The sequence below is a fragment of the Talpa europaea genome (assembly GCF_964194135.1).
Source record: "Talpa europaea genome assembly, chromosome: 5".
Lineage (NCBI taxonomy): Eukaryota > Metazoa > Chordata > Mammalia > Eulipotyphla > Talpidae > Talpa > Talpa europaea.
In genome coordinates, this window is record NC_140071.1 from 70,864,297 (window position 1) to 70,880,065 (window position 15,769).

General features: G+C 37.9%; 1 protein-coding gene across 1 annotated transcript in view; it reads left to right on the top strand.

Annotated features, from left to right (window-relative positions):
* The window catches only part of CAMK4 (calcium/calmodulin dependent protein kinase IV), a gene marked incomplete at its 3' end in the record, with an annotated part of 295,191 nt that overhangs the window by 213,087 nt on the left and 66,335 nt on the right, over positions 1–15,769 (top strand). The gene's annotated exons all lie outside the window — the stretch shown is intronic.

The window sequence follows — 15,769 nt, forward strand, 5'->3', positions numbered from 1 at the left end:
TTTACTTCCCTCTCTAGGGACTCCATTTCATTCTTCTGTTCATTAATTATTTTCCCCTTATCATTGTTTTCCTTTATGACTTCTGTCAGTTTTTTAATCACAGCAATTTTAAATTCTCTATCTGGAAGGCTTAGAAGTTCTTCCAAGTTACTGTCGTTGCAATCTGGTAGATGGTTTTCTTTTTGCGGTGTGCTTTTTTGCTGAGGAGTTGCTGGGTTGCATGTGGTTTTTCTACTCCGTACTGCCTGTTTTCTAATTTGCCGTATTCCTTGTGACACTGTGTTGCTGGTACTGGCCGGCATCTTGGGTGACCTTCCCAGCTCACCTCTGGCTCCTCTGGGGAACTTCTGCTGGGTTCACACAGTCTCCACCAAAGAAAGGTCCCTGCTGCAAATGCCGGTGCTGGGCACGCTCCCCTGCACGCTAGGTCTGCCCCACCTTTGGATGCCGCTCCCCTCTGGGCTGGGACTGCAGGCTAGAAGGCGCCCGGAATGGGCAAGCCTCCCAGATTACCTCTGGCTCCTCGGTGAGCCTTCTGCTTGTTTCACACAGTCTCCAGCAAAGAAAGGTCCCTGCTGCAAAATGCTGGTGCAGGGGACGCGCTCCCCTGCACGCCCGGTCTGTCCGATTTTATTATTTTTTAATTGGTCTCCATTTCTTTATATTCCACATATAAATTACCCCAGCTGGTTTTTATCTTTATAGTTCTGAGTTATTTCACTGAGCATAATCCCTTTCAGCTCCATCAGTGTTTCTGCAAATGGCATAAGTTTATATTTTTTGATCATTGAGTATTATTCTATGGTGTATATATACCACACCTCCCAATCCACTTATCTGTTTTCCAGCACTTAGGTTGTTTCCATAGTTGTATTATTGTAAATAGTGCTGCAATGAACATAGGAGTGGAAGTGTCCCTTCAAAATATTGTTTTCGTGGGGTTTTTGTGTAGGTGCATGTAGAGGAATTCCTGTGTAATATGGTAGATACATTTATAATCTTGTAAGAAACCTCCATACTGTTTTCCATCAGGGCTCTACCAGTCTACATTCCCACCCACGGTGCACAAGTGTTTCCTTTCCTCCACATCCTCACAAGCACTTGTTTTTGATCTTTTCAGTATGGACCATTCTCACAGAAGTGAGATAGTTTGTCATTGTGGTTTTAATTTTCATTTCCCTAATGATAAGTAATGAACATTTTTTCATGTTCCTATTGGCCATCTGTGTATCTTCTTTTGTGAACTGTCTATTTAACTTTTCTGCTTATTTTTTGATTCAGTTATTTGTTTTCTTTTGTTGAATTACTTGAGTTCTTTGTAGATTTTGAATATCAGCCCTTGTCAATGTATTGTGTGTGAATATTTAATCCTATTCTCTAAAAGTGACTTTTTGTCTTTGTTACAGTTTCTTTTGCTGTGCAGATTTCAATTTTGATGTAGTCCCAATTGCTTATGTTCTCTCTTGTTTTCCTTGGAGGCAATCCACGCAAAGATATCTAAGATTATGTATGGAGTATTAAGCCTATGTTTTCTTATATATATTTTATGGTCTCAGGACTTACATCCAAGTAATTTTGAATTAATTTTGAATATGGTACAAAAGTGTCATCTAGTTTTAGTGGTTTACAGGTAGTTACCTAGTTTTCCCCACACTATTTATTGAGGGGTCTTTTCTTGTTCCAGTGTATGTTTTTGACATGTTTGTCATAAATTACCTGTCCATGTACAAATGGGTTTATTTCTGGACTCTCAATCCTGTGCCACTGATTTGTGTGTGTGCTTATGTCCAGTATCAGGTGGTTTAATTATTATGTGTTGATACTGCTTTATTGTCAGGATTGATTTGTCTATTTGTAGTCTTTTGAGACTCCATTTGAATAGTAGTGCTTATTCCAGTCTTTTGAAGAACACCATTGACATTTTTATTGGGATTTTGAATTTATATATTGCTTTGGGTAGAATGTATATTTTAACAATGTTGATTATCCCAATCCAGAACAGGGAATATTTTTCCTTATTTTTGTATGTTCTGTTTCTATTAACAATGCCTTATGGTTTTAATTGCATAGCTCTTTTACCTCCTTTGTTAGATTTACTCTAGGTATTTGTTTTTGGTATGATTATAGTGGGGTTGATTTATGAATTTCTTCATCCACTATTAGTTGTTTGTATATAAGATGGCAACTAACTTTTGTGTATTGATTTTTATACCCTGTCACTTTGCTAAACTGATTGTTTTGATTATTTTTTCCATGGAGTCATGAGGGTTTTCTATGTATAGTATCATGCCATCTAAATATAGTGATAAAATTAATGATGGTTTTACTTTCTTTCCAATTTGAATTCCTTTTATATCTTTCTCTCCTCTAACTGCTCTATCTTGGACTTGCAGTATTAAGTTGAATAGTCAAAAACAGAGAATTATAAATCAGAGACATCCTGCAGGGGAGGAGGAGAAAGAGGGATCAGAGCGAGGGAAGGAAGAACACAGAGGACTGTGGTGATGGTGCATGGACTACACCTGAGGGGGGCATGCAAACATTATTTATAAATGAACAATGAGCTAAAGATGAAGCTTCCATATGATCCAGTAATTCCACTCCTAGGTATTTACCCAAAGGACACAGAAACATTAATTTAAAAGGGCATCTGCACTCCTATGTTTATTGCAGCACTATTTACCTACTCCATAGGTAAGCTATGGAAGCAACCCAAATGCCCAAATTTAGATGACTGGATCAAGAAGATGTGGTACATATACACAATGGACTATTACTCACCAATCAAAAAAGATGAAGTCATGCAATTTGCAGCAATATCAATGTAGCTGAAGGGATCATGCTAAGTGAAATAAGCCAGAAAGAACAAGAAAAATACTGGATGGTCTCACTCATAGCAGGAATTTAGAAAACCTAAATAAGCAACCAGGAAAAAGACTAATTATAATAAAGGAAAAATCAAAATCAACAAGCAACTATAAACCAGAGACACACTGTGGGGGTGGGAGGAGAAGGGGGTAGGATCAAAAGAAGGGTGATAAGAACTGTACGGGGACTATAACCAAGATGAAAATGCATACATTGTGCAAAAATGAACAATGATGTAAAAAATATATAAAATAAAAAAAGAACAATGATGTAAAAAATAAAAATAAATAAAAATTATAGTTTTACTTTCTTTGCCAATTTGTATTCCTGTTATCCTCTAATTGCTCTATCTTGGACTTCCAGTACTAAGTTGAGCAGTAGTGGTGAGAGTGGACATACTTATTTTGTATTAGATCTTAGCAGAAAGCCTTTCAGTTTTTCACCATTGAGAGTATAAGCTGTGTGTTTATCTATGTTTTATTATGTTAATATATGTTCCACATATTCCAGGCTTTTTCAAGGGTTTTCACCATAAATGAATTTTAAATTTTATCAGATGTTTTCTCAAATATTATAATCATGGTTTTTACCTTTCTTTTTGTTGATGTGATGAATGATATTGACTGATTTTCAGATGCTGAAACATCTGTGTGTACCTGCTATGAATCTACTTGGTCATGGTGTATATAAACCTTTTGATGCATTTTTGGATTTGGTTTGCTAAGATTTTATTGAGGATTTTTTGCATCTGTGCTCATTAGGGAAATTGGACTATTTCTACTTTTTGTATTGTTTTTGTTTGGTTTTGGTACCAGAATGATGTTGGGCTCATAAAATATATTTGGAAGAATTCCTCCTCTCAGTTTTTTGGAAGAGTTTGAGTAGAATAGGTATTAGTTTATCTGTGATATTTGGTAAAAATGTAAAACAATCTATAGTCCTAGACATTGGTTGGTTGGAGATTTTGATTATTGTTTCAGTCTTTTCAATCTCCTTGCTTGAGATTGGTCTGTTCAAGTTTTCTATTTTTTCCCTATTCAGCCTCAGCTAATTGTATGATTATAGCAATTTGTTCATCTCTTCTATGTTATTGATCCCATTAGCATACAGTAGTTATTGATCCTAGTAGCATCCTATTAGCATACTAGTTCACAGTGGTCTCTATCATCTGAATTTCTGTTGTAACTGTTGTAATGTCTTTATTTCTGCCCTTCAATTTTGATATGAGAACTCCTTTCAATATTTCTTGGAGGAGTTTTCAGTGTTTATAAGTACATCCATTTCGCTTTATCTAAGAAGACATTTATTTTTCCCTCATATCTGAATGAGAGACTTGTAGCATGGTGTATTCATGGTTGGAAGATTTATGTTAAGTATTTGGATCACGTTGTTCCTTCTCTCATTGTCCATTGTGTTTCTTTAGAGAAGTCTGATGTTAGCCTGATCATGGCACCTTTTTAGAATATCTGCTTCATTCCTCTGCCAACTTCAGTATTCTTTCTTTGTCTTAAACTCTTGGAAGTTTCACTACTATATGTCTTGGTATATTTCTCATTTTATTTAGGTATGCCAGTGTTCATTTAGCTTCCTTGATTTGTATATTTAGTCTTTACTCCAGTTTCTGTAAGTTTTCCTCTATCATTTCCTTAGATATATTTTCTGCTCCTTTTCCTCTCTCTTCTATGTCTGCTATACCCATTATTCATTTTTTTCCTTGGACATTTCTTAGAAAGATTCTTCGTCTTTTTCCCCATTTCTCTCTTTGCTTTTCTTCTCAGATTCTTTAGTCATTTATAAATAATTATACTTTTTGTTCTATTCTAATTCTATAACTATCTCCTGAATATTTTATCTCCTCTGTTGTCCTTTAATAACCTGAATCTCCATTTTCTTGATTCACGATTAAATTTTCATCATCGTTTGTTGATTTTATTTCTCAGTACATTCAATCATTTTTCTGAATTTTCTTCCATGTCTTTGAATTTCTTTATCGTGGCTATTTGAATTCTGTTTTTGATATAAAGAACAGATCTTTTGGGCCTCCATGGTGGCATAAGGGGTTAAACACCACACTATGAAGCAATCCACAGCTTCTGCAACATAAGTTCGATCCCCGGCTGGCCAGGGAGAAACCCACATGGCACAGCAGACCTCTCCTGCCTTGCCCGCTGCTCCCCTCAGCAGTGTATTTCAGTCAGTCTGCCTGTTCTGCTCCCCATTCTGTCTCTGGCGCATCCTCTCACACACACCCCCACATCTCTGGCCTGTACACCAGCTCTTGTGTGCATAAATAAATAAATCTTTAGGAAAAAAAAGAACAGATATTTCAATATTTTATGACTGGGCTCTGGGGATTTTTTTCTTTCTGTGTTGTTGTATTCCCCTGTGGATTCATCATGCCATTTGTTATAATTATCCATTTCCCCATTAATTATATATTTTTTTCATTTTTTCTTTCAAGGTGCCACTGTGATTGTGGGATTCTGCATTGTGTGGCTCCTTCCATACATGCTAGACACAAAGGTGTTCTTATATGGGCTACAGGACTCAGCTGCTCCATGTGGGTGTTGGGTGCTGACTTGGGGTATTAGATGTCTTCTGTATTGGGTGTGGGCCCTACCTCCCCATTGAGCTGGGGGTTGTCTTACAGAGGCTTATATGTAACTTTGACTCCATTTTACATATTTTAAAATCATTTTGTAACATCAACTACTTTGTTTTTTTTTTTTTTTTATTTTTTAAATTTTTTTTTTATAGAGGCATGTTTTTATTTATTTGTTTGTTTGTTTGTTTTGTTTATACATGCACGGGTACAGTCAGAAGCGCGGGAGGGTGAGAGAATTCACCAGAGCCAGAGCGGGGAGCAGAGCAGGCAGAAGGACCGAAGTACACTGCTGAGGGGAGCAGCGGGCGGCAGGAGAGGTCTGCGCGCCATGTGGGACCCTCCTCCGGTGGCCGGGGAGCAGCCAGGTATCGAACCGGCGCTGCAGAGGCTGCGGGCAGCTTCGCAACCCAGCGCTCAACCGCTGCGCCACCGGGGAGGCCCAACATCAACTACTTTGAACACTTAAAATTTCTTACTACAACAATGAAAGAAAAAAGATACTTTCAGATAAATAACTGTGAGACATTAACACTTTAATGAAATTGTCAATGCAAAATTTAAACAGTTATACATGTTTTTTTTTTCTCTTTCATGTTTTGAATTCACATTTTCAGGTATGTCTTCTTTTATTTTATTTAATTTTTATATTCCCCATACAATTGAACACCCCCTTATTATGACTCTAATCCCTCCTTGCCCCCCCCCACCCCATAGTGTGGCTCTGGTTTATAGTTGTTCGATTTTTTCTTTCTTATATTTATTCTTTTTCCTGGTCCCTTATTTAGGTTTTCTAGATTCCTGCTATGAGTGAGACCATCCGGTATTTTTTCTTTTTTTTTTTCTGGCTTATTTTACTAAGCATGATCCCTTCCAGCTCCATCCATATTACTGCAAATTGCATGTGTTTATCTTTTTTGATTGCTGAGTAATATTCCATGGTGTATATGTACCACATCTTCTTGATCCAGTCATCTATTTTTGGGCATTTGGGTTGTTTCCAAAGTTTAGCTATTGTAAATAGTGCTGCTATAAACATAGGGGTGCTGCCCTTTGGAATTAATGTTTTTGTGTCCTTTGAGTAAATACATAGGAGTGGAATTGCTAGATTATATGGAAGCTTTATCTTTAGTAGGTTGAAGAATCTCCACACAGCTTTCCATAGTGGTTGGACCATTTGACACTCCTACCAGCAGTGCAGAAGAGTTCCTTTAACTCCACATCCTTGCCAACATTTGTTGTTGCTAGTTATTTTAATATATGCCATTCTCACTGGTGTAAGATGGTATCTCATTAGAGTTTTGATTTTCATTTACCTGATTACAAGTGATGTTGAACATTTTTTCATATACCTGTTGGCCATTTGCATTTCCTCTTCAGAGAAGTTTCTTTTTAGCTCTTCTGCCCATTTTTTGACTGGATTGTTTTCTTTGTTTTTGTTCAGTCTCATCAACTCTTTGTAGATTTTTGTGATCAGTCCTTTATCATTAGTGTTGTGTGCAGAAGTGTTCTCCCAGTTTGTGGGGTTTCTCTTTATTTTGGTTATTGTCTTTTTTGCTGTGTAGAAGCTCTTTAATTTGATGTAGTCCCAGCTGTTTATCTTTGCTTTCACTATCACTGCTTTGGTTGATATGTCTGTAAAGATGTCTTTGAGGTGCATATCATGTAGTGTTTCACCTATATTTCCTTCTATATATTTCATGTTTCAGGTCTTATGTCTAGCTCTTTAATCCATATTGAGTTGGTCTTGTGCATGGTGTGAGGTAGTAGTCAAGTTTTATTCTTTAGCTTGTAGCAACCCAGTTTTCCAGCACCATTTATTGAACAAATTTTCTTTGCTCCAGTGCATATTCTTTGCTCCTTTGTCAAAGATTAGTTGACCATAAATCTTTGGGTTTATTTCTGGGTTTTCTATTTAGTTCCAATGATCCTTGTGTCTATTCTTGTTCCAATACCATGCAGTTTTGATTATTATGGCTTTGTAGTATATTTTGAAATGTGGGAGAGTGATGCCTACATTCCCTTCTTTTTTTTTTTTTCAGGAGGGTTTTGGCTATTTGTAGTTTTTGGTGGCTCCATATGAATTTCATCAATATTTTTTCTATTTCTTTGAAGAATAATATCAAAATTTTAATTGGAATAGCATTGAATCTGTAGATTGCTTTTGGTAGGCTGGCCATTTTGATAACGTTAATTCTTCCGATCCATGAGCAGAGGGTGTCTTTCCATTTCTTTGCGTCTACTTTTATTTCTTTTAACAGTGTTTTATAGTTTTCTTTGTATAGGTCCTTTACTTCTTTTGTTAGGTTTATTCCCAATTATTTTTTTTTGTTGTTTCAGTAATAAAAGGGGTAGTTTTCTTGATTTCTTCTTCAGATTTATTGTGTATAAGAAGGCTACTGATTTTTGTGTGTTGATTTTGTATCCTGCCACTTTACTAAACTGATTGATTAGTTTAATTAGTTTTTCTGTGGAATTTTTGGGGTTATCTATATATATATTATCATATCATCTGCAAATAGTGATAGTTTGACTTCTTCCTTGCCTATTTGGATTCTTTGTATGTCATTCTCTTGTCTTATTGCTCTGGCAAGGACTTCCAGTATTATGTTGAAAAGCAGTGGTGAGAGTGGTCTTGTTCCAGATCTTAATGGGAATGCTTTCAGCTTTTCACCATTGAGAATGACATTGGCTGTGGGCTTGTCATATATGGCCTTTATGATGTTCAGGTACATTTCTTGTATCCTGAGAATTTCAAGGGCCTTTATCATAAATGAATGCTTTCTCAGCATCTATGGATATTATCATGTTTTTTATATTTCTTTTTGTTGATGTGTTGGATTATATTGATTGATTTTCGAATGTCAAACCACTGTTGTGTCCCTGGAATCAATCCTACTTGGTCGTGGTGAATTATCTTATGGATGCATTGTTGGATTCTGTTGGCAAGGATTTTGTTGAGGATTTTGCATCAGTGTTCATTAGGGAGATTGACCTGTAATTTTCTTTTTTTTGTGTGCTGTCTTTGTTTGGTTTTGGTATTAGTGTAATATTGACTTTGTGGAATGCATTTGGTAATATTCCTTTTTCAATATTTTGAAAGATTTTGTGTAGGATATGCACTAATTCACTGCTGAATGTTTGGTAGAATTCATCTGTGAAACCATCTGGGCTTGGGATTTTGTTTTTGGGGAGTGCTTTGATTACTGCCTCAATTTTGCTGCTTGTAATTGGTCTGTTTAGTTGTTCTATTTCTTCTTTGTCCAGATTTGGATGATTATATCGTTCTAGGAATTTGTCCATCTCTTCTAGGTTGTTAAATTTGTTTGTGTATAAGTGTTCATAGTAATCTCTGATTATTCATCTGATTTCTACTGGGTCTGTTGTGATTTCTCCTCTTTCATTTATATTCCTATTTATATGTGTTTTCTCCCATTTTTTTCTCCGTGAGCCTGGCTAGAGGTTTGTCTATAGTTTATTTTTTCAAAGAACCAACTTTTGGTTTCATTGATCTTTTGGATTGTTTTTTTAATTTCCAGTTCATTTATTTCTGCTTTGATTTTTATTATTTCCTTTCTTCTACTGGCTTTAGGGTTTTTTTGTTGTTCTTTTTCTAACTCTTTGAGATGTGAGATTAGTTTGTTTCTTTGAGTACTTTCTTGTTTGTTGATGCGAGCCTGTATTGCTATATATTTTACTCTTATTACTGATTTTGCTGCATCCCAAACATTCTGGAAAGCAGTGTCCTCCTTGTCGTTCAGCTCAAAGTATTTTTTAATTTCTTCTTTGATCTCCTCATTAGTCCAGTGGTCTTACAGTAGTTTGGATTTCAGTTTCCATGAAGTGGGAAGGTTCCTTGTTTTCTTTTCATGATTTATTTCTAGCTTGATGCCTTTATGGTCAGAGAAGATAGTTGGAATGATTTTGATTTTCATGTATCTGTTGATGTTTGTCTTGTGGCCCAGTATGTGATCAATTCTGAAGAATGATCCATGCACACTTGAGAAAAATGTGTACTCAGATTTTTTGGGTGCAGTGTCCTATAGAAGTCTGTTAAGTCCATGAGTTCCATGTCTTTATTTAGCGCTCTAGTATCTTTGTTTATTTTTTGTCTCATTGATCTGTCCATTGGTGAAAGTGGGGTGTTAAAGTCTCCCACTATATATGTATTTTATTTAATATCTGTTTTCAGAGCTAATAATAATTGTTTAATATATTTTGTTGCCCTTTCATTTGGTGAGTATATGTCGATGAGTGTTATATCTTCCTGATGTATTGTTCCTTTGATCATAATGTAGTGTCCGTCTATGTCCCTTTTTACCTTTTTAATTTGCAGTCTATTTCATCTGATATACGTATGGCTGTTCCTGCCTTCTTTTTTGGTCTATTTGCTTGTAGGATTGTTTTCCAACCTTTCACTTTCAGTCTATGTTTGTCTTTTGTGGTTAAATGTGTTTCCTGGAGACAACAGAAGGTTGGACTTTGTTTTTTAATCCAGCCGGCTACTCTGTGTCTTTTTATTGATGAGTTTAATCCATTTACATTTTGAGTTAATTTTGATAGGTTGGCATCTGTGTTTGCCATTTTGTTTGTTGTTTTTGTGATGTTATTCCTTGCTTTATTCTGTTCTTCTTGTTCATTACTCTGTTGGTTTTGGCTTTAGAACTTCTTGTAGAATTTTTTGGAGTTGGGGTTTAGTTGTAATGAATTTCTGGAGTTTCTGTTTTTCTGAGAATGTCCATATTTTCTTCATAGAGGAAGGAGAGATTTGCAGGGTAAAGTATTCTTGGTTGGCATTTGCTGTTTTGAAGTTTGCTGAATATGTTACTCCATTCTCTTCTTGCCTGTATTGTTTCTTTGGAGAAGTTTGAAGTTAACCTGATTGGTTTTCCCTTATAATTTATCTGTTTCTTCCCCCTTGCCAGTTTCATTATTTTTTCCTTGTCTTGGACTCTTGCAAGCTTTACTATTAGGTGTCTTGCTGTAGTTTTCTTTTCATGATGGTAATTGGGAGTTCTTCTTGCTTCTTGTATGTCTATATTCATCTCCTTTTTCATGCTTGGGAAGTTTTCTTCCATTATCTCCTTGAATAATTTCTCAGTTCTTTTGTCTCCCTCCTCACCTTCTGGATGCCTATAACTCTTACATTTCCTCTCTTCATGGAGTCTGATAATTGTCTAAGAGTTTCCTCATATTGCCTCATTTGCACTTCTCTCTCCTTTTCTCTTTTGGCTTTTTATATTTCTGTATCTTCGATAGTACTAATCCATTCTTCCATTTCATTGATTCTGGGTTCTGTTTCCATTGCTTTTCCCAGAGTTCTTTATCTCCTCTAGTAATCTTTTTATTTCCTGCATTTCTTTTCCTTCCTTTCTTAAGGTCTCAATTTCATTCTTCAGTTCAGTGATTATTTGTCTCAGATCATTTTTTTCCTTTTCGTTTTCTTTCTGCTTTTTAATCAGGATGATTATTAATTCTTTATCTGATAGGTCAAGAAGTTTTTCCATGTCATTGTTGAGCTCTGATGAATGTATTTCTTGTTGTGGAATGTCCTCCTGCAGGCTTGCTTTGTTATTTATATTTTTTCTTCTCCCTGTTGTTTGTTTTCTAATTAGTTCTATGTGTTGGGACATTGTGCCAGTGGTGTTGGCAGGCATCTCTTTGGAGTGCTGCTATAGGGGTATATTTACTCAGTTCTAACAGGGAATCAGCTAGTGGTGATTTTGTTCTGGTCACGATGTGGCACCAGAGACCCGTACTTGCTGACCTATGCTTTTTCCCAGTGGTTCTCTGAGTAAGGGAGGGGGGACGGAGGGTAGCACCTCAACACGGGGGCTCTTATTCAAGCTGGGTGCTGTGTCTGCCCAGTGTTCACCTGGTGCTATGCCTGTAGCCATATGGATCCTGTACCCTGAATTCTGCACTGTAGGTCTCAGTTCCAGGGCTATCAGATCCAAAATGCTGGCTATCACCCTGTGCTGTGCCTGCTGCTATGGAGCGTCCCATACCCAGTATCCTGTGCTTGGCTCTCAGTTCCAACATGGGGTCTTGCTCCACACCTTATTTCCCTCCTTACCCCTGTTTGCATGGCCCACCCTCTCTCAGAGCCTGAGGGTGTTTTGGGGACCCCTGGTTTCCAACTAAAGGATGTTGGTGATTTTTTCTGGTTGCTACGTGGCGCCAGAGATCTTTCCTAGTGTCCTTCCAGAACTGATTTTACCCCTTATGGGTCCAGGAAAACAGTGTGGGAGTGGGGTGGAGTGCCTCAACAGCATGGGGGTGCTGTGTCTGCCCTATGCCCCACAGTCATGGGGATCCCACACCCCAAATTTCGTGCCCTGGGTCTAAGTTTCAAAGCCCTCAGATCCAGGACTTGGGCTGTAGCCCAGTTCAGTGTCCGCAGAAATGTCGCCTTTTGCACCCTGCTCCTGTGTACAGGCACCTGGTTTCTGATTACTCAGTGAGGAACATTCACCTCAGTGAGGACTCCCTGGCCTCTACCCACAAGCCTAGGTCACAGGCTTGGGAACCTGGGTAGCCATGATCTGCATATGCTTATGGAAAGCACTGCTTTTCTGCATAAGCTTACTGGGTGGCCTTGGGCTATTTGTAGGTCTGCTGGGAGTCTTTGTTTTTCTCTAATGGTGCCTGGAGCTGTTCCCTCACCTCAGCAGCAATTCCTGCCTAGTTCTCCACAGTTCTAGGTCACAGGGTGTGGTGCCTGAAATATTTCCTTTCCACTCACAGTCCTGCTTGATGCATAGTTTTTTCCTTTGCTCTTGTTGGTTGTTTTAGTTTTTTTTTTTTTTTTTTTTTCCCTCCTTTCTGTTGGTCGGAGAGTGCTGACTTGAGGGTTGGGGAGGGTAGCAGGGTTCTGAGCTTTCCTCCCTTCTAGTTCTTTTTTATAGCAACTTTCTTCTTTGGGCAGTTTGCCAGAGTAGCCCTTTGTATTCTGTGTCCCAGTTCTCACAGGGACCTGCCACTTTTCCTCCCTATTAACTTTTTTTTGGGGGGAGGTCTTACTTGCAGCATTTCCTCACCGCCATGTTGATCCCTCCACTTTTTCAGGTATGTCTTTACCACAACTTTTTTGCCAGCTGAAAATATCTTATGCCGGTTGGTAATCTATTGTGCCATCAAAAATGTATTTATTTTGACATTCTGGGAAGATAGAAACAGCAAAAAGGGATTGGCCAATGTAAAGGATTGTTGCCATCGAAATTTCTGTGTCCAACAGAAATCACACATGGGGGGACTGAAGAGACTAATGCAGTCATGGGCCTGTGCATTCACTCCTCAAATGAGTATTTGAAGCCCATACAGAGATAAGTGTGATTTTGTTTATAGCTGGACTTCTTTTTGATAAAATTCTCATCTAAAAAGACTGGCCCACTATTTCTTTACCTTGAAAGAAATACCTTTGTTCCCCAGGTAAGCAACTTAATTGATTTTTCCTTTCCCAAGGAAAAAAAAAAAAAAAAAACCTCTGGTATATAAATTTGTTTCATTTATAACTCTGCAATTTGAACTTCGTATCCTAAGAAAAACTAGAGCTACAGTTGGTATCTCTGTTCTTCCTATCATTATTTAAATGGTGGTATATTTTTCCTATAAAACTAAGGATTTACTAAGTTTAATAACGAAAGTTTGTTGACTGCTTGATAAGCTTTTGGTGTATTTTTGCTTCTTATAGTAGGAAAACAAAACTTTATTGTTATCATCCAGGAAAAAATAAAACATGTGTTTATGTACGAGTTATCCAGTACAAAGGAATAATAGCATAACAGCTCTAACAATGTCTTAAAGTAAAAAATGTGAGGCTTGCCTGTTAATTAGCTGAAGTTTTGTTGGGACAAGGCCTCAGTTTCCCTCAGCCAATAAAAGGAAACCGAGTTTGAGGAAAAGGAAAGCGGTTTTATTTGTCGACAAATGAGGAGGGCAGCAGACTCATGTCCGAAAAACCACCGTCCTCCTCTTTGGCAGTGGGCAGGGGTATTTATACAGGGGGAGATGGGTAGGTATCCGCGAAGGGGAGGGGGAAGGGGTCCGCACAGAGACAAGTGGGCGCCAGCTCAACAGGGAGATGGATGGGTGTCAGCTCATTCATCTTAAGGGAAGGGGAAGGTGTCAAGGCACAGAGATGGGTGATAGCCAACTTGTTTTCCTTAGGGCTAGGGGGAAGGGTCTGCAGGGAAACCAGTGGGCGCCAGCTTTTTTTTTCTTCCCAAGGGGAGGGGAAGCTGCAACAAATGGGAAAGACAAGTCATCAATCCTGTTAATGCTAGATAAGGGGAATTGCAAAAAATGGGGGAAAGACAAACTTGTTAACTGTATCACAGACACATAATGAATTTCTAGGTAGAAGAGAAGTGATCTCAGAAAGTACAAGATTGTACTTAGTACTTCTTTTTTTTAAAAGGTTTTTTTAAGTTTATTTATGCATACAAGAACTGGGGTACAGGCTAGAGGTTGGGGGGTGGTGAGTGGTGAGTGAACTCACCAAGACAGAGTAGGTAACAGAAGAGGCAGATAGACTGAAATACAGTGCTGAGAGGAGCAGCAGGTGAGGCAGGAGAGGTCTGCTACACTATGTGGGTAGCTCCTTGGCTGGCTGGGAATTGAACTTATGCTGCAGAGGCTGCGTACAGCCCCAAAGTGCTGTGCTCAACCCTTTGTGCCACCAGGGAGGCCCTGTACTTAGTACTTCATGAAAATAAATGGAAATTCAAGAACTACAAAACTTGAAAGGACAGCCTGACATACTACTCTGTCAAAAAGTTAAGACTGTGCTGATGGTACATGAGTGCATTGGCATTGGTGAAAGAAGTTCTATGGGAACTACACCTGGAGGGGGGGAAGCAAACATTGTTTAAAAATGAACAATGATGTAAAAATATATAAATAAAAAGAAAATTTAAAAAAATGATTATGAAGGCAGAATGTAAGATGCAGAATAAAGTTCAATTAGGACATGATAGCATATCAGTAGGATATATTCACAAAATAAATGGGACTATAATTTAATGTTGGAAAATGAGCTAAAATTAAGGCAATCATGAAGAACAATATAAATTGAACCTAGTAAAGTAACCCTCAAAGAAGAAAACCAAAGAGTGAAAGGAAATAAATAGAACACATTCTAATTTGGGCACAAATTCCTGAAATTAAAAAAAAATTATCATTTATTCAGAAAATAAGAGAGAGAGTTCTGCACTTTAACCCCTTGCACCACCAGGGAGGCCCTCTTAAAGTAGTTTTAACTGCCATACCAGCTACCCTCCTGACTTAATAACGGGACATTGGGTCATTGCGAGAAAGTTTACTTGAACAGCTAATCTATGGTATATTATAGTCAGAAATGATGAATGAAATTATGTGTCTGATATTTACTTGAAAGTAATAAAAGAGGAGGGCCTCCCCGATCGCATATCGGTTGAGCGCTGGGTTGCGAAGCTGCCTGCTGCCTCTTCAGCACCAGTTGATCCCCTGGACGCCGCTGGCAAGGGTCCCACATGGCAAGTGAACCTCTCCTGCCACCCGCTGCTACCCTCAGCAGTGTACTTTGTCAGTCTGCCTGCTTTGCTCTCCCCTCTGGCTCTGGTGAATTCTCTCACCCACCCGCGTTTCTGACTGTACCCAGTGCTTGTATAAATAAATAAATAAATCTTTAAAAAAAAGAAAGTAATAAAAGAGGAGAAAGTGGATTAATTGGATAGATAAAACAGGATAGGCCATGAATTAATAATTGTTCAAGCTGTGTTACAATTCTTTATACTGGTTCATGGAATATTGTTTACTTGTTATATGTTTAAAATGACTCCAAAGAGCACCTGGACCCCCGTGTTTATAGCAGCACTTTTTACAATAGCTAAGCTTTGGAAACAACCCAAATGCCCAAAAATAGATGACTGGATCAAGAAGATGTGGTACATATGCACCATGGAATATTTCTCAGCATTCAAAAAAGATAAACACATGCAATTTGCAGCAACATGGATGGCGCTGGAAGGGATCATGCTCAGCGAAATAAGCCAGAAAGAAAAAGAAAAATGCTGGATGGTCTCACTCATAGCAGGAATCTAGAAAACTTAAATAAGGGACCAGGAAAAAGAATATAAGAAAGTGAAAATCAAAATCAACAAACAACTATGAACCAGAGACACTCTATGGGGTGTGGTGGGGTCGGGAAGGGAGGGATTGGGGTCAAAATAAGGGGGTTGCAATTGTATGGGGAATATAAAAATAAAATTTATAAAAAAATTAAAAAAATAAAATGACTCACAATACAAAATTTAAAAT